The sequence below is a fragment of the Rhinolophus sinicus genome, chromosome 18, assembly GCF_057876585.1.
Source record: "Rhinolophus sinicus isolate RSI-liver-muscle chromosome 18, RSI-T2T, whole genome shotgun sequence".
NCBI classification, from domain to species: Eukaryota; Metazoa; Chordata; class Mammalia; order Chiroptera; family Rhinolophidae; genus Rhinolophus; species Rhinolophus sinicus.
Genome location: NC_142518.1, coordinates 92430976 through 92450195, shown reverse-complemented (window position 1 = coordinate 92450195; position 19220 = coordinate 92430976). Strand labels below are relative to the sequence as shown.

At 38.9% G+C, this 19220-nt stretch overlaps 1 protein-coding gene across 20 annotated transcripts in view; it reads left to right on the top strand.

Annotated features, from left to right (window-relative positions):
* Positions 1–19220, top strand: part of ENOX2 (ecto-NOX disulfide-thiol exchanger 2) — a 431677-nt gene that overhangs the window by 231850 nt on the left and 180607 nt on the right. The window contains exon 4 of one of the 20 annotated variants that reach the window (XM_074323650.1): positions 7919–7992. The exons of the other annotated variants lie outside the window; for them this stretch is intronic. The gene's annotated coding sequence lies outside the window, so the exon portion shown is untranslated. The remainder of the gene's footprint in view (positions 1–7918; positions 7993–19220) is intronic. 20 annotated transcript variants of the gene reach the window in all.

Below are 19220 nucleotides of genomic sequence, written 5' to 3'. Positions count from 1 at the left end.
CCAGCATTTGATGTTTTTATTTTTTTTTTTTTTAATTTTAGCCATTCTGACAGGTGTGTAGTGATCTCTCACTGTGGTTTTAATTTGCATTTCCCTAATGGTCAATGATGTTGAACATCTCTTCACGTGCAAATTTGTTATTTATGTATCCTCTTTGGTGAAATGTCTGTTCCCATCTTTTGCCCAATTTCTAATTTAATTATTTTGTTTGTTTTTTCTATTGAGTTTTCAGAGTTCTTTAGACTTTCTACTAATCCTTTGTCAAATATATGATTTGCAAATATTTTCTACCACTGTAGCATTTATTTTCATCCTCTTAATAGGATCTTTCACAGATCAAAAGTTTTTAATTTTGATGAAATTTAGTTTATTAGTTTTTCCCTTTATGAGTCTTAATTTTGGTGTCAAATCTTAGAACTGCCTATCATTAGATCCCAAAGATTTTTCTCCCCTATTTTTTTCGTAAAGTTTTACATCTAACATTTAAGTCTGGGTTTTATCTTGAGTTAATTTTTTACAAGGTACATGACTTAGTTCATTTCTCTTTTCTTTTTTACCTTTTTTTCTCCCTACAGATGTCCAATTGCTCCAGCAGCATTTTTTGAAAATCATTGAATTGATTTTGCACCAATGTAAAAAATCAATTGTGAATATCTGTGTGTTCACATCTTTTTACTCCTGGCAACATGTCCTCCATATACACCTCTAAAACTGGCAAAGAGAGCAAGGCAACCAAGGATGTTATGGCAATGTGCTTTTTAGTAAATAATACTATAGAAATAATAGTAGCTAAGTGTGCCAAAAACTTTACACACCTTATTATATATATTCCTCACAACATCCCCTAATACGCATACTATTACCACCATTTTGCAGATGGGAAAACTGACTCAAAGAAGTTAATTACCTTATTCATAGTTAGTGGTGAATCTGGGAGTCAAAACCAGGTATTAATCCTAGAGTCCATCTTAAATACTAGGTTACTCCTCTCAAAACCAGTTCTTCATGTGCCAGACCATCCAACGCCCCTGGGTAAAAGACAGTGCTCTAATCTATCATGGTTATGATGGCAGCAGCAGAGGACTGATTCCTGTTTGAAAGTGAAGGCAAGTCAGCACTGGTTTACAGCAACTCCTGGTTGATATCAATGGCTTTCTGATTCTTCAAGAAGAAGTTCTAACTGAGGCAGCAAACCCTACATGTTATCTAGTCCATCTGTCCCCACCAGCTACTACAGTATAAACCATCAAACTGCTCTAAGGCTATGCTCCCTTTCCCATTCTATTCTTGGATATGTGATCCCTCTGCGTGTATATGGGTGTATATATGTGGAGGACAGAGGGAAAGAAGGAATGCTAGTGAATGTTAGCAGGGACTTGGGCCAGTGCCAAGATTGGAAGGAGAAAACACAGGAAGGGAAGCAGAGACTGTGGTTGGACTGATTTTCTGAAACTCCAATTCCTTAGTTTTCTAGAAAAAGAATCACACTGTGTAAAATGGCTCAAACTTCTCTCTTTCACTCATGCTGATTGGGATCTTCACCCAAACACGAACACGTGGTGCCCTGATGATCCTGAGGACCACCTGGAAGCCTCTTGAAGACCATTGATATTATAGGCAGCTCTGGCTAAATGCCCTTTATTATAAGCTGCTATGGCTACAAATACAGTTGTTATTGCTGTGAGGGCTCTAAGATATGGGAAATGTATACTGGAAACTTCCTAGCAATTGAGAAGACTGGCGGATTAACTATGATGCTTTTAGTGTCCCTGAATTTGATCTGGGCCACTGCTTCCTAAATTCTCCAAAGATGACCTTGTATCATGTATAGGGAGCATTTTAGTTGATTGTCAGACCTTGAGATTTATGTGTCCTTCTTCTCTCCTACTTAACTGGTTACCTTCCATTTTGCATTCATTGAGCTTTTGGGAAGCAGTTTTATAGTTTGAGGTGGTTGGAGGGGTAAGGAAGCCTGAAGACATAAAGAGAGCAAAAGTGAAAAGGTAGTAGTTAATTACCAGCACGTGCTTTGGAAAGTGTTTTATTTAAATTCAAAAAGAACTCAGCTGCACAAATCCACGAGTAATATAAAAATTATGATGGTGTTTCATCACTAGTGAAAACTATTCCTCTTTGTGGCACTTGGAAAACATCCTGACACAACAACTCCAAACACCTCAGAAGTTTTTCCAGAATTCATGACATTTTAAGGTGTCTGAAAATTTCTATAACGTGTCCACAGGAAATCCAGGTGAAAAAAACAAGGAAAATATTTTATCTCTAGCAATTGAGGGAACATAACCTTGAACTTTGAAGGAGGGTTCTGTGGGCACTCATAGAGATTTTGAGTTCAATATTTGTCATTTTCTTAAAGAGAAAATAAGGCTATCATCACAAATATCCACTTCCCCTTTGGACCCCCCGAGCTATAGGATTTCAGGTATTTATTATATACGACCTGGTATTTATACAACCCAGTATTTATTATTATATTAACCGGGTCCTATAGTAAAATAAAACCGGGTCTTATATTAATTTTTGCTCCAAAAGACGTATTAGAACTGATTGTCCAACTAGGTCTTATTTTCAGGGAAACACGGTAGGCACAGGGGTAGGTGGGTGCTGGCACTGTAGGAGTCTGCCAAAGGCAAGCACACCAGAACCAGAAAGAAAAGCCTCTTATTCCTGAAATCTCTCTCTTGTGCTCCTACTGACAAAGCTTAACACTGTGCCGGCTGGTAAAGGTAAAATATTTAAAGGACCAAGAATGCTTTTCACAGAGCAAGCAACATGGTGAATTTGGAGCTAAGAGGCAACCAACCCCGCTTAGGTAATAGTAACTGTCTAATAGTGTTAGCTCCTAGCCCCAGCTCATGTTCTATGAGGTCTCTCTTCATCTTATAATATGGGCATGAGGGGATAGAAATCAGTTACCCTTTGTCTCCCTAAGTCTTTCATGGCCCCTCCTCACATCCTGTGTATACCTGCCCCAGGGGAAAATAGAAGCTTTATCTACAGCTTCACTACTCAACCTCTCCTTCCCTCACTACCAAGTTCAGGTTACCTTCAACAATGTGTCCTCCACCTACCTCCACTGTACCAGTTGGGATGGGGACAATATTTAACGAATGTCTAACATAGATTGCAATAGAAGTGGCAGAGTTTAGTAGTTAAGAGCATGGGCTTTGGAGTCAGGCTTGGATTAGAAACTTCACTCTGCCACTTACTGCCTGTGTGATCTTGGGCAAGTTGCTAAACTTCTTTGAACCACCATTTCTTCAACTGTAAATGGAGATAACCTGCAACTCAAGAGTGTTGTGAGGATTATGCATAAGTAATGTACCAAACATAATGCCTGACACCTATGGTATAAAGAAAGAAACCTGAGTTCAAATCTGGGCCCATCTTTTCCTAGTTGTGAAGCCTTTGAATTTACAAGACTTCAAATTTTGGCCCATCTTTTACTAGTTGCAAAGCCTTTGAACTTACAAGACTCAGTTTGCTCCTCCATAAAATTAGAATCATAATAATACCTGTATCATAAGGTTTTTGTAAGGATAAAAGCCATACAAAATGCTTATTGCAGTAATTTAGACAGAGAAGGCACCCAGTAAGTGGTAGCTATACATAAAGATGTGCCCATTAGGCACACCCATGAGGTAGTGTGCTATATATTTTCCATCTGTTAATTTGTTTACTGTCCTATTTCCTTTGTCTTCCCTCACACCCACCCTAGCCTCTAGATTCCAATATTCTTGAGCAGTTGACTGCCTGATGCTCCAGTGAGCAATCATAGACCACCAGCCACACTTTCCTCTCAGCCCAGAGACCCTCTTCAGATGGACACAGAAGGCCTTATTTATTCATTCTGGTTTCTGACAAAAGGTCCCTTGGCAAATAACTGGTTTCCTTAATAGTTATACAATTGCTTCTTTGAAGTTGGCCACATACCAAGGGAAGAAAGAGCCAACTCACAGACCTCTAAATCATCCTAAAATCGAAGTTTCATTCTACTTCCAGTCATTAGAGAGAGAAAGCGTGGGAAGAAAAGGGAAATGAGACTAAATCTTGTTGAAAAGAGCATGTTTTTCGCATGTCAGTGCAATGTATCCCTGGCAGGTGCAGACCAAATGACACGTACAAACTCCTCCTTTACTGAAAAAACAAACAAACAAACAAACAAAAAACTTCAGGTGCTTCACAAGGAGCCATTTATATTAACATGTAAATATTTGGTTAGACTATTGCATAAGTGAAATCTCTGGGTAATATATCTTAACCTTTGTGTTTGAAGCGCATGTGACTTAGGAGGCAGGGAGGGGTAGGAGTGAAAATTGGAGAAATCTGTAATTATCCAATTAGTTTATCCCACTGGGCATGCTTGTCAGCGTTCTACTATGCTGTGGACACCCAATCATTAGTTTCAGTGTACATCCAATAGGCATTGACCCTACCCAAGGAGCCTCTGCTTCACAGTGAAATTCTATACATAAAGGAAAGGGCTTTGCATTGTTGGAGATCTCCTTATATTACAGTTGATGAGGAGTAAAGGGCCTGTTCCTGGGATATTTCCTTGGAACTCACAAATAAATACTGTAGCAAGTCCTCTGCCTCGGAGCTACTATGTGATATGCCATTTGAAACTGTTCATTCGTGTGTACTCCAAGTTCCTTTGTCCGTGCAGCTTGCAACCTGAGAGGTGTCCCGGAAAGTAAGGTATCCATGATGCTCCTGAGCTTTCCTTTTGACATACATTTGTGAGAATTCCTATGTTTTAATTTTATTATTGTTGTCTGTATTATTTTATTTATTCCTACTTATTTGATGTTATTACTAAGAGAGAAACTCAGGTTTGACTCCCCAGCTCTAGGTTATGCTGAACACCTCATGCCCAATATCGTTGCTTAGACTTTCCCTCCAGGCAGTAATTATGATTCTGACTCACCCTTTTACCCAGTATATACCTAAGGAACTTTACGACTAGTATCTACTTACAATAGCTAGTATAGCTGCAACCATCACCTCCAGAAACAGAAATTAGTCACCTTGCTGATTTCCAACATGTCCCATCCAACTTTCTCAGCAATTTCACTAGCATTCTTACAAAGTAAAATTAACAATAAATGGCAAAGACAAGCTTACCCAAACCAAGGCCTTGGAATTCAGCCAGTGCCCCCAGTAGAGAAGCAGTTGCTACTCATTGTGACACAGCCCCAGTGAGTGGACATGTGCAGGTGGGGATAGGTGAGAGCGAGGTACTTAAGCAGCTACTGTGTGTTGAGGTGGAGTAGATATACCACCTAGAGACCCGGACTAGGATAACAAAGGGTTTTTAAAGGGCACAAAAACATGGCACTTTTATTTTCACTGCTTCTAATGGTTTGCAGGGAGAGCTCCCTGTTGTCCAGCCGCTGCCATTTTTTTCTTTTAATTTTTGCTTTATTTACTCAAGCAGGAGACAGCAAGGACAGCTACTCGGTATCTTCCATATATCTCTTCTTCCCAACTACCTCTACCTGACTCACCTTTTGTTGCATGGATTGGAAAAACTGTAGATGTTAAGATTTTTTTGTTGTTGTTATTTGGCTGAAAACAGCACTGAGAGGCAATTTTAAATAATAATTTCTTTAAAGAAAAAAACACATTTAACAGATAAAAAGTGATTAGCGTATCAGCCCCTGAGGGGGGGGGGACAGAATAAGAGTAGATTCATATTTCTGTAGGAAAGGGTTTTTACATTTGGGTTTAATATAAGGAATAACTTTGATCACAAAGGTTTCATTGAACATTAAGACAGATTACTTCAAGAGACTACAGCCATAGGTAGGAGTATCTGTTTACTTATGCTGCATGTTCAGGTGAAGATAGGTCCCCGACCTATCTTCCGCCAGTGTACACTGGATGGCCATATCAGTTTTAAAATATTAAAAAACTTCTATACCAGTTCGTAAATAGGTACTTCCAGGAGCCCCCTAAATGATCACTGGCAACTCTGACCAATACATAATCACTGCCCAGATCCCCCTAAGTGACTACCTGTTACCCAGGGCACCCTGATCCTCCTGGTATCCTCCAGGTTTCCCCATAGTCTAGCAATAATGGATTGATGTCTAGCACCACAATGGGGTCTCCCAGGCCCTGCTCCAGTGCTTAAGTTTAGTGTTCAATTCTATTTGGAAGCTCATGCCATACTGGTGTTTGAATATTTTAAATATTATTCCTGGTTGCTCTGATCTTACTCCCATAAGCAGAGGTCATTTTTGTAGATACAACCAATCAGCTTACCAGAGGACCCCTAATGGAGTCTATTGCTCTTGCATAGGCTAAGTACAGTTAGTGAAAGAAGAAATTAATATGGAAAATATTAGCAAGATTAACTTGGGGAAATGTTTATAAAAGTTGGGGAAAGCATTTCTACTTAAAAAACAACAGCAACAACAAATAGTATGAACCACAATTATTGGCAGGCATTACAATGCTGTCAGCGGATTGAAGAAAGTAAAAATTGATAGCACTATACTAGCTATTTGTTCAGCCACTAGTCTGTGTCCTGGGGTAAGTTAACAATATATAATGGGTAAGTACCATCCCTGCCGTCAAAATTCTTACAATCAAGCAGTGAAAACATCGCAGGCACCCAGTTAACTATTCATATAAAGTAAAATGCTGATAGCCATTTAGAGAATCACATTAGCGCTAAGTATCTCTTAGAAAGGTACAGTCTCAGTATATTTTCCATGGTACAAGAGAACCCCTAGAGAACTGGAAATGTTTCAGTTCCTGTGAGAAAAATATAAGAAGGGGTTCACTTAGACAAAACCAGATTATCTCTGTGATATTAAATTAGTATTAAAGAAAAACTTATTAAAATCAGTAGAACGATACAAAACTGACCATTGAAGGATTCCTTTTGCTCCTATGATGGAAACAAATTGGATAATTTTGACTCCCTTATTATCCTCTATGAAATTATCTTTGCTAATAGAATGCAAATATCATTGGTAAAGAAAGAAGAGCAGAGATGAATCATTTATAATGAATGTTCAAATAAAACGCATCAGATTCAGAAAGTTACATTATTATATTGCCTAAATAAAACCAACCAAGATTTCCCACTTCAAACAGGCCTTTGTGTATAACACACTTGTTAAAGTGCAGTGACTAGAACACTGATTCTTCCTGGGTAATTTTGGACTTAGTACGAGTATTGCAGAGGCTTTCTGGAAACCCAACAGAGTCTTCTGGCTTGAGGTTCTCGTAGCCATCTTGGAGGAGGATGCATCCTTCTTAATTTACTGGTATCCATTTGGCTTTCTTCATTTATGATTAGCAGTCTTCTGCCCCAGACTTCCTACCACCTGCTGGAATGGGAAGGGGAATGCAGGATGGCATGTTTTGTACCATCCCTAATCCACTCACCTTCCAGCCTTACCATGGGGTCTCTGGCACTTGCCAAATGGCTTCCCTGTGTGAGAAGCTCTTAGGCATTGACATTGCACCAGTGAGTGGTCGGGAAGGGGCTCCCTATGTGTTAGACATCAGATTTAGCTTACTCTTTGCCTTATTCACTGAACCAGTTCTCACTGAGTGCCTACTGTGCATCAGTTATAGCCCCTTTCACTTTATTCCTGGAAGGCTATCTTCCTTTCTTTTCCCACATGGTTTGGCCAATTCGCCGGTGTCCTGAAATACATCGACCTCAATTCTCCCCTTTGATGAGCATAAGTGGAATTTCATAATCCCTACTAAACTGTATTGTGACTCTGTCATATGTATAAAGGCTACAGACTCTGAGTTAAATTGTAAGCATCAAATTAGTTTTATTGCAAAGGTCAGGCTGTTCTCCTGGCATTCTGTTGTGCTTCAAGGTGAGTCACTGCATGCTTGACCAAAACCTTCCTGGTTGTATTTAAAACAGATTTCAAGATATAGCCAGATTGAAAACCAGACATTTGGAGATAAAAGACTGTGTATTCTGAACCCCTGGAAATAGTAAGTAGCCACAGTGATTTTATGTGTGTATACAATACATCATCATCTCCGGGAGATGGCTCAGCACCTCTTGCTCCCAAAAGCAAATGTCTGTTCATCTTTTCCACCTAGCTGCTCATGTCAGAGGAAGGAAATATTTCTTCCCAAATGACTTCTAAGCTTACTTGCCTGAGAAGTCCAGCTCCTGGGGAAGCAGGACCTATCAGTGGAATTTTGCTCAAAAAAAGACATAATTATATTCAGATAGTGGCAGACGCCTCTATCCTGGTTCCCTTTAACCTTCACCTGTCTTCCTAATTTACCATGGGTTCTCTCTTTCCAGCTCACCTCCTTCAGCCAACCCTACTGTGAGTTCCTGAACTCCTGATATATGTGTCTAATATACTCGTCAGTTCAAGTTCTGCAAGTAACATTCATGTAATAACTTGCCATTTATATTCCTGCAAAAAATCCAAAGATGGACCGTGAGGCTATAAAGTAGCATCCAGGCTAATGTCAGAGCTATACCATTAAGGTTTCGGGGCTGGGATCACAAACTTCTTATAGCATGACAGTTCCTTTGGGAATAATTGTCTCTCTTTCAAATTTCCTCAAAAGAAATACCAACAGTCAGTTTTCTATTCCAGAGAATAGGTCTTGTAGAAGGAGATATAGTCAGATTGCCACTTTGAGTTTAGTTCTTCTCAGTGAGAAATTTATTAGGAGATCTAGGGAAGCTCTGTAAACGGTTGCTCCTTATAATGTTCAGCTTTCACCTGTGACAGTCACACTGCTGACCTACTGTGTGCAGGACAATGTGTGTGTTCAGTGGTTGGGTTTTATAGAGTAATCCACATCCCCTGTCTAAGTCTCCTACAGGTAGTTGTGTTTGCAAGACAAGACAAGGTGACGTATAGCCTGAGGCTATGGAGCAGAGGAAAGTGGAGAGTAACGTGGCTTAGGAAGGCGTCATCTAGAATATCGATGAACACTAGCTAAGTCACTGAAACAAGTCCAAAGTGCTTTTTTCAGGAAAATTCAATCCCTCCTTGAGGGGTCTAACACTCCATCTAGACAAACATACAAGTCAAGCACCTTAATTTCTGAAATAGAATGACACCTTAGCCACTTTATATGTCTGATAGCTAAAACATGTATGCCTCTCTTCAGCCTACACTGCAGACTTTCTGCCTTTCATGTGCTCACCAGAGCACTCCCAAATTGAACTATCTGCCCTCTAGCTCTTAGATGTCTTTAGGGATATGTCAACCCAATGTACTTGCCTGAGAAGCACTATCCCCGGGAAAGCAGTCCCCATCACTGGAATTTGGTTCAAAAATGACATGATCATGTTCAAATAATGGCATACACCGCCATCCTGTTTCCCTGTAACCTCACTTGTCCTTTTAAATTATTTCATGCTCTCTCCTGTTCATCTATTTTGGCCGCCCCTATTGTGAGTGCATTCACTGCTGATGGAAATGTCTAATGTACTTGTCAGTTTAAGTTCTACTGGTAACATTCATGTAAGAACTTACCAACATCTCACCTTTCAGGTTTTCTCATTCTTTTTCTCTAACCAGGAAGACAAAGAGGATTGTCACTTTATACTTAGGCCTTCTATGGAGTCTTGATTGGTCTTTATTTTGTGTGTGAATTTGCCCACCTCCACCTTAAGTAGATTATAAGCTATCTGAGGGAAGTAACTATATTTAGCTTCTCTTGTGTCCCTCTCAGACACTAACAAAAAGCATAATCGGGGCTCAGTAAGTACCATTTGTTCATTTGTGAAACTAGGAAATACTATTAAAATGGATTATACTGGTTTCTGCATTCCAGTGCACTCTTTCTTTTCTTCTCTAAAGTAAAATTTTACTCTGAGGTTTTGTTGTAACCTGACAGAAGTAAAAATGTTGTCTGTGTTTCTGTGCCTTGAGCTACAATCAGAAATTCCAACTGTAGTGACTTAAGGAATCTGTGCTTTTCACTGTAGCTGAAAGAGTGACGAAAAACTCTGATTCACTGCATTCAGTAGGCACTGCCATCATTGAAAGAACAGCCCAAAGCCCTTTGCCTCTGTATCTGCACCTTGGCTCCCTTTATAACTCACATCCTGTTATGGAATGGTGGTGCCACTTCTGCTAATTTTCACTTAACCTCTCCATGCTTCCCTGATTTCTTCAAAAAACCCCATCAATATCAACCTGCCTTCCAGGGATGTTTTTGAGGAAATAATGCTGATAAGAAAACATTCTCTATGGGAGAATATTGATGACGGTTGTTTTGTAGCCACAAAAGGAAAGGGCACTCAGCAATAATTGGGGGCCATGTTTAGGCACCCAACCAGTCATTATCATTACTGCTCGGGTTGATTCTAATGCATCATAATACTGCAGTTTGTAATCCACATGTAGGGGGGTAATTTATTGGCAGGTGGTGATTGTTAGTAGTAACAAGTAGTTTAATTCAGAACATAGTTATACACATCTCTTGTTTTCCTTCCTTCCATTGTTTGCAAGTCTAATTTTATACCCTTTGGCCTATCCTATTTTCTCCTATTACACTGCATATCACAGTATTGTTTTTTTAGTCTTTAAATAAGCTCAGTGTCTCAATGAACAGCTAGAACACAGGAGATTGATTTAGAAAAGCAGTTTAAGTGGCCAAGTCCAATTTAAGAATGGTGGTGGATTTTATCACTTTGCTTTATTAATGGACCTCATTCCCGCTGCATTGAGTTTCTTTCCCTAATGTATTTGTATAAAAGCCCTTGCCTCTCCCATTAACCCCTTTGGCTGGTGTTAACTCATTCCTGGGTGTTTGTTGCCATAGCTGCAGCCATCCCTCAGCTGGAGCCCTAGTAGTGGCCCCTGCAGAGACCATGGGGGATTGACCTGCTTGTCCCAGGCGTCAGCTGTTAGGCGGAGGGCAAGAGCCTTGCAACCTCAGAGGTCAAACAGCCTGTCCTATGTATGTAAGCTGTGTCTATTTTTTTTCTTAGCAGCAGATCGGCATGTGGCTGTCCAGCCTCAAGGCGGGGAAACGTGTGGGAACATTACCAGCACTCTTCCACCCTCATCCCCTCCTGGGCACCCAAACAGATAGCCTAGCTCCATATTCAAAAAGATGATCAATATTCCCCCTCTGTTGTTTGAATCTCTTCCTTTAACACCTGCTGCAGCTGTGGGGAATCGTGTACAACTTGCAACTGTTCACTGAAATAACTGCCCGCTGTTTTATGGAGCATCTCTTGTGTATAGTTTTGTTTATTTACAGATTTGATTATGTCATTTGCAGAATGGAAACGTGGTTCTCCACTACTTACTCTCATTCTTGTAGATCTTCAAGGAAAGATCCTTTTAAAAACAAAATGGAAATAGCATGCAAATGATTTTGTTAGTATCTCACAGGCAAAAGCCGAGGCCTTCAGAAAGTCCTTCAGGCACAAACTGATCAGGTGATGAGCACATCTTGCATACATTTCTATTTCAGTTACCAGCTGGCACCATCCTCTGACAAATGACTAAGAAGAGAAAATATTAGATGCCTGAAATGTGTGACTTACATTCTGCCCTAGGCTCCAGCACTGATGTAGTTTACAGCAAACACAACTCCCACACATGCAGATTGGGCAGCTACAATGGGGTTTACGGAAGATGTTCAAAGGTGGAAAAGTTTCCACATAGACCTGTAATACAGAGTTGTAAAAGAAAATATAATTTTGTCTGTGCTCTGCCAGCTTTGCCAGACAGCTGGCAAGTATAAAATGTGGATTTGCATCAGGCTTAGAAAATTTATCAGTTTCTAGTCCTTAGCTTTAACAGAACTGATATAGCACCAACAATAGCAACAGAGCAGCAGTATCATTAACAACTAGCATTTATAAAGTATCTTCCAGCTTACAATTAATTATCTCTTGTTTAACCAACCCTGTAAGATCAGTATTATTGTTTCCTACATTTTTTGATGAGGAAACCAAGGCTCAGAGACATTAAGTGACTTGCCCAAGGTCACACAGCCAGTCAATACCATAGTCTTCTGACTCCAAAACGCTGAGGAGTCATTGTATATTGCCATGCTAGGCAATATACACAGCACTGTCACTCTGATCTCTATCCCACTGCCACTTCCATGTCCCCAAACCTCTGTGTAAACAAATTAAGGCCCATTCGGGGATTTGCTTGAAGAACAAAAGGAAAGCCATGTTAGTAACATGTTAGCCATGTTACAAAAGAATTACTGTCTTTCCATATGGGTTCACTAATACATGATAACTTTGACACTTGTGTTTGTTCATAGATCATAACTACTGGACAAGCTGGGTGGGGGAAGTGAAGGAGAAGGGAGGAATGTGAGGAAGAACAGCACAAATTAAAACTCCTGGCATCTAAAGAATCTTTCAGAAATTCATATAAAACATTTCTGAAGGGACAGAATCATCACATATAGTAGCACTATAAAGACAAGAAAGGAATGATTAACACAAAATTTACAATAATGATTATCTCCGAAGGGAGATGAAAGGAATTAGGGAGGGGCGCATGGTGGCTTTTCACAGTAATAGTTATATTCTTATTTCTAACTGCATGTTGGGTACACAATTTTCATTGAATCATTGTTTTTTGTACTGTACATTTGTTTCTTAGAAATTCCCCTTTGTATCTACTCAATATTTAATTTAAAAAATGATAAAAACACAGTGTGAATCAGTGGAAAAAATAGGATTTGTTATACAGAAGTTCACTTTACCTTTTTTTTAATTAAAGTTTATTGGGGTGACAATTATAAGTAAAGTTACATAGATTTCTTTTTTTAATTTATTTTTTAAATTTATTGGGGTGACAATTGTTAGTAAAATTACATAGATTTCAGGTGTATAATTCTGTATTACATCATCTATAAATCCCATTGTGTGTTCATCACCCAGAGTCAGTTCTCCTTCCATCACCATATATTTGATCCCCCTTACCCTCATCTCCCACCCCCCTCCCCCTTACCCTCTGGTAACCACTAAACTATTGTCTGTGTTTATGAGTTTCTTTTTCTCATTTGTTTTTCTTGTTTTATTGTTCTTTTTGGTTTATATACCACATATCAGTGAAATCATATGGTTCTCTGCTTTCTCTGTCTGACTTATTTCGCTTAGCATTATAATCTCAAGATCCATCCATGTTGTCACAAATGGTCCTATTTCATCTTTTCTTACCACCGAATAGTATTCCATTGTGTATATATACCACAACTTCTTTATCCATTCATCTATCGAAGGACATTTTGGTTGTTCCCATGTCTTGGCCACCGTAAATAAAGCTGCAATGAAAATTGGAGCATACGTGTCGTTATGGATAAATGCTTTCAGATTTTTTGGGTAGATACCCAGGAGAGGGATTGCTGGGTCATATGGCAATTCTATTCGTAATTTTTTGAGGAACCCCCACACTGCCTTCCATAACGGCTGCACCAGTCTGCATTCCCACCAACAGTGTATGAGGGTTCCTTTTTCTCCACAGCCTCTCCAACACTTTTACTATTTGTCTTGTTGATGATAGCCATTCTGACTGGGGTGAGGTGATATCTCATTGTGGTTTTTATTTGCATTTCTCTGATGATTAGTGATGTTGAGCATTTTTTCATATGTCTATTTGCCATTTGTATGTCCTCTTTGGAGAAATGTCCCTTCAGGTCATCTGCCCATTTTTCAATTGGGTTGTTTGGTTTTTTGTTGTTGAGTTGCATGAGTTCCTTGTATATTTTGGATATTAGCCCCTTATCGGAGGCACTGTTTGCAAAGATCTTCTCCCATTCAGTTGGTTGCCTCTTTATTTTGTTGATGGTTTTTTTGTTTTGTGTTTTTTTTTGCTGTGCAGAAGCTATTAAATTTGATATAGTCCCATTCATTTATTTTAGCTTTTCCTTCCATTGCCTTTGGAGTCAAATTCATAAAATGCTCTTTGAACCCAAGGTCCATAAACTTAGTACCTATGTTTTCTTCTATGCAGTTTATTGTTTCAGGTCTTATGTTTAGGTCTTTGATCCATTTTGAATTAATTTTGGTACTTCGTGACAGATAGCAGTCCAGTTTCATTCTTTTGCACGTGGTTTTCCAATTCTCCTAGTACCATTTGTTAAAGAGGCTGGCTTTTCTCCATTGTATGTTTTTTGCTTCTTTGTCAAAAATTGTCTGTGCATATTTATGTGGTTTTATTTCTGGGTTCTCAATTCTATTCCATTGGTCTACGTGTCTGTTTCCCTGCCAATACCATGCTGTTTTGATTATTGTTGCCCTGTAGTGCAAGCTAAAGTCAGGGAGTGTGATGCCTCTAGCACTGTTTTTTTTTTCTTAAGATTGCTTTGTCTATTCAGGGTCTTTTGTGGTTCCAAACAAATCTGATTATTTTCTGTTCTATTTCTTTAAAAAATGTGATTGGGATTTTGATGGGGATTGCATCAAATCTGTGTGTTGCTTTGGGTATTATGGCCATTTTAGCTGTGTTGATTCTTCCAATCCATGAGCACGGAATGTCTTTCCATTTCTTTGTGTCTTCTTCAATTCCTTTAAAAAATGTCTTGTAGTTTTCAGCCTATAGGTCTTTCACATCCTTGGTTAAGTTTATTCCTAGGTATTTTATTCTTTTTGCTGCAATTGCAAAAGAAGCTGTTTTTTTTTATTGCTTTTTCTGAGATTTCATTGTTAGTATATAGGAATGCAGTGGACTTTTTTACGTTGATTTTGTAGCCAGCAACTTTACTGTATTCGTTGATTGTTTCTAATAGTTTTTTGGTGGAGTCTTTAGGGTTTTCTATATATAGCTTCATGTCATCTGCAAAGAGTGACAGTTTAACTTCTTCATTCCCAATTTGGATGCCTTTTATTTCTTTCTCTTGCCTGATTGCTCTGGCGAAGACTTCCAACACTTTCTTGAAAAGCAGAGGTGATAGGGGGCAGCCCTGTCGTGTTCCTGAACGTAGAGCAAAGGGCTTCAGTTTCTCACCGTTAATTATGAGATTATCTGTGGTTTTCTCATACATGGCCTTTATTATGTTAAGGTATTTTCCTTCTTAACCTATTTTATTAAGTGTTTCAATCATAAATGTATGTTGTATCTTGTCAAATGTTGCTTTACCTTTTTAAGGAATGCTGCTTTTGAAAGCTAGGTACAGTTTGATAAAAACCTCAGCCAGTTTGCCCTGACAGTGTCTCCCAGTGATATAACATTTAGTTTCTCAAGAGTGATTTGTGAGTAGAGCATCCTTTCCCAGAATTGTCCTGTGGTCATTGAGTATTTCAGTTGTCTTGCCTCCCCTCTCCCCTACCTACTTTCTGACTGTGAACTTCTAGCTTCTGGGAGAGCAAAGAACAGTGGCATGTTTATTTGAGAATTTGAAGTTAAGTGCTTAAACTGTAATCATGGATTTATGGGTTGTTACCCAAAGACTTGTTATCTTTGTGGCTTTCCTTGGTGCTGGACCTGACAGAGAATGCAGTGAATGGCTGGGCTTGTGTATTTATTTTCGTCCTTGTTGGTTTCTCTCTGGCCAATCTAGGCACACTGTAAGCACAAGCTGACAAGAATTATGGCTTTTCTTCTATGTGGAAATAAGTGCATAAGCAAATACTCCCAGCCTGATTTCCTTCCAAAAACTTTTTTTTTTTTACAGGGAATTCGCCCTTTGTAATCATTTTCAAATCAAATGTGCTCTACCAATCCCTTTAAGGTTTGCTCAGGACATCATCACCATCCTAGTCATCTTTTATTTTTTAACAGCTAATGTCTTCTCTACGTTAATGCCAATTAAAAAAAAAAGAGCACGAATGGATAAAAAAATGATGTCACTAGTGGCCTGGAGATTCACTCAGGAAAAAATATTTAAAATATGGTAGAAGTGGATAAAAGGAAGGAAAGTCAGTAACTCACATGTGTTTGCTATTTGGACTACCATTGCTGTATTTAAATATTCAGGAGAACTATTGAATTAAATGGGGCAAAATATGTCATGTACGAGTACAAAAAAGATTCCAGGAAAGGCACTACTATTAATACTGCCCCAGAATCACAAACAGCCATCCAAATCACTTGCATGTGGATTATTCCTGGAGTAGGTTATACAGTGGGTGTCCACTGCCCAGCTGTCACAAAGGTCACAACCATGGCCAGAACTTCCCTCTTTTTTATTGGAAAGCTGTTCATGAAGAACAAGTTCTTCTGCCTACCCCATTACTTCCCATCTTTGTCATGGATGATCGAGATGTGATACTAAGTTATTCTAGCTTTTCTCCACCACAGATGGGGTGATCTTGAGAGAAAGAGCACAGGTGCAAATGCCATCCATGCTTTTGGGGGGAAAAGCAATGGGTTTTGGCAGCAGGTGTCATGGGTTGAGGGGTACATACAGTGGAGGAGGAGGTAAACACCAGAAAATCTTTTGAGGATTTCATTAACAGTACCACTTTTAGAAAAGGCATCAATCAAAATTTTTTTAAAATGCAGCAGTCAGATGAGAGGCATATAAACTAGTTACTCTGTTTTTTTCCGACAGTGTTCTTGGTAAAGAACAGGTTAAAGAGAAGCTATGTTGTTCTTTTTTTGTTTGCTTTCCCCATTTTTATTGATGGCTAGTTTCCATTACTGAGACTGTCCTGTCCTTTTCACCTGAAGGAATTATAACACTCTCCTCTCTCAGTGGCCCCTATTTTCCATAGCTATCAGAGGTAATGCCCACTATGGTTAAAATATTAATAATAATTGCTAGTATTCTACTACCACTTACTGAGCTAGGTGCTGCAATGGGCCTTTCTTTCACATTTTTTTTCTCCTTTAATACTTACCACAGCCCTATGAGATAGGTACACTTACTATCTACATTTCTCAGCTGCAGAAAATGAAGAAGAGAGACATTAAGTCATTTCACTAGCATCACACAATAATAAGTGGCGGTCCAAGATTACAACAACTCAGATCTAACCCAAAGACCATGATCTTAACTAGTGTTAAAAACACATTTATTCTTCATTCAGGGTCACACAGCATTAAGGGTTTAGAGTTTATCATGCTTGATCTAGAAAAAGGCATAATGGGGATTGATGGAAGTGTGTTGCTGTTTTCAAAAGAAAAAAAATTAGTCACTTTAAAATATGAAGGGTGGTGGGGGCAGTGTGAAGTTCTATTTAGTAAAAATTTCTCATTATTTGTCAAATTGAAGTGGAGTTTGAAAACTCGAGTTAGGCTGCCTATATAGGTAAAGAAGATAGAAAGGGACCAGGGCTGCTAGCCCAAAGCAGAGCCATTAGTCACTGCCTCCTGCATCTGTATGTGTATATATAGCATTGCCCTTAATATTTGCGGGTGACTCTGCTGAGACAGCTAGTTCTCAAGCCAAAGTTCCCATTATCAGTAGGATTTAACACTTGACTTATTTATAGTGGTCATGGCCAGTGTCCCACCCCCCTGACTTAGACCATGGCGTGTAGTTAGTGACTTGCAAATCAAATCAACAATATAGTCTAATACCCATCCTCTCAGAGTCCAACCAACTGGAGAATACAAGATGACTCCAGTGTTTTACCATTCTACTTGCAGGACAGAGAAATAATAAGTAAACTGATAAGAAAAATATTGTCCACTCATTCCCATTCCCCCAAACAAGAACAATTTATTTTCTAGGATTTAGTCTTAGCACAAATATAGTCTTATCTCCTACACCTTTTAAGATATCCATGGTACCATAATAATTGGCTTATCTTTCAAAACTCACTTTAAAGTTACCTTCAGTAGTTTAACATCACTTCCTCTATGCTCCCCTCTGTCCTTCACCACCACTTCTCCTCCTAGTGGAGTAACTGCCTCCACCTTCTTCATCCTGTTTAGCCATTATCAATCTATACAATAGTTTTTGTTTTCATGTCTGTCTTTCCTGCTAGTCTATAAGCCACTCAAAGGAAAGGGAAACATGGATTCTTTATCTTGGTATGACCTAATAGTGCATGGATTTAACATGTTTGTTAATATTCAGAATGTATCCTGAAGCCCTGCCACAATCTCACTCAAAGATTCTGGTACATTTCCATTGACTATTCCCTATGCTATACTCCATATCCCATGACTATACATATATTAAATTATAGTTGACATACAGTATTATTCAGCTTCAGCTTCACGTGTACATTGCAACAGATTTGTAATACATATGTATGATGTCAGAGGGGCAATAGATTGGCAGAGGGGGGTTATCACTTTGTGAGGGGTGAAGTGTCTAATTATTAAATTGTTTTGTACACCCGAAACCAATAAAAATATATTCAGGTACATATTCACCGCCTGTTGTTTTCATCCCAACCTTGTGAAAGGGGTGGTATTGTTCTTATTTATAGATGAGGAAACTGAAGCTCTGTGTTTCTCAAATTTGTAGTGCATATAAGAGTTATCTAGGGTGCTTGTTTAATAGGCAGATTCCCCAGCAACACGCAGATGAGAATCTCACCAGTGGAGCCTGTAACTTGGCTATTTAATAAGCACTCCAGGTGATGCCCATGGTGGGACTGCACTTTGACAGACATGGATGTAAGTGATGGCTACACAACAAGTACATAGCAGATCCAGAGTTCAAACTCAGTCCTCGTCATTCCAGATCTAGTCCATGTATATTTATCTTTGTTGTACTGTATCTCCTATGGCGAGGAAGTAGACTAAAACAGGTTGGGAAGATTTTCTTTCTTTTTTTTAATTAAAGTTTATTGGGGTGACAGTTGTTAGTAAAGTTATATAGATTTTCAACAATAAGGGCTAAAGCAAAAATGGCTTGTGGATTAACCCCAGGCCTGTTCTTCTTTTTCTTTTTCTGTTTTTTTTTTTCTTTTTCTTTTTTTCCTCCAAGAGATCTTGCCAGACTTCCAACAGCATAGCAGCAGGGTTGCCAAGTCATCTCTTATGCAACTTAAGTCAGGAAAGCTTAGGCCACAGAGCTTTAGGAACTTACAGAGTTTATGCTTCTATTTTTTCTTTCTCCATCCCTCCTTTACCACCAGCCACACCATTAACTTAAAGAGCATGCTCAATATCTGAAATTCAATTAGTTGATTTGTTAAATATTAAAATTTCTAGTTGAAAACCAGTAGCTACAACATTTGGAATCCTGATAGTAATATTAATGTGTCTGTTTCAAAACCAGGAGAAAACTACGTGACTTAACAGGCAATTCAGGCAGATGTTAAAAGAGCTAGGGTGAGGTAGCGTTTTTGCCACCCATTTATG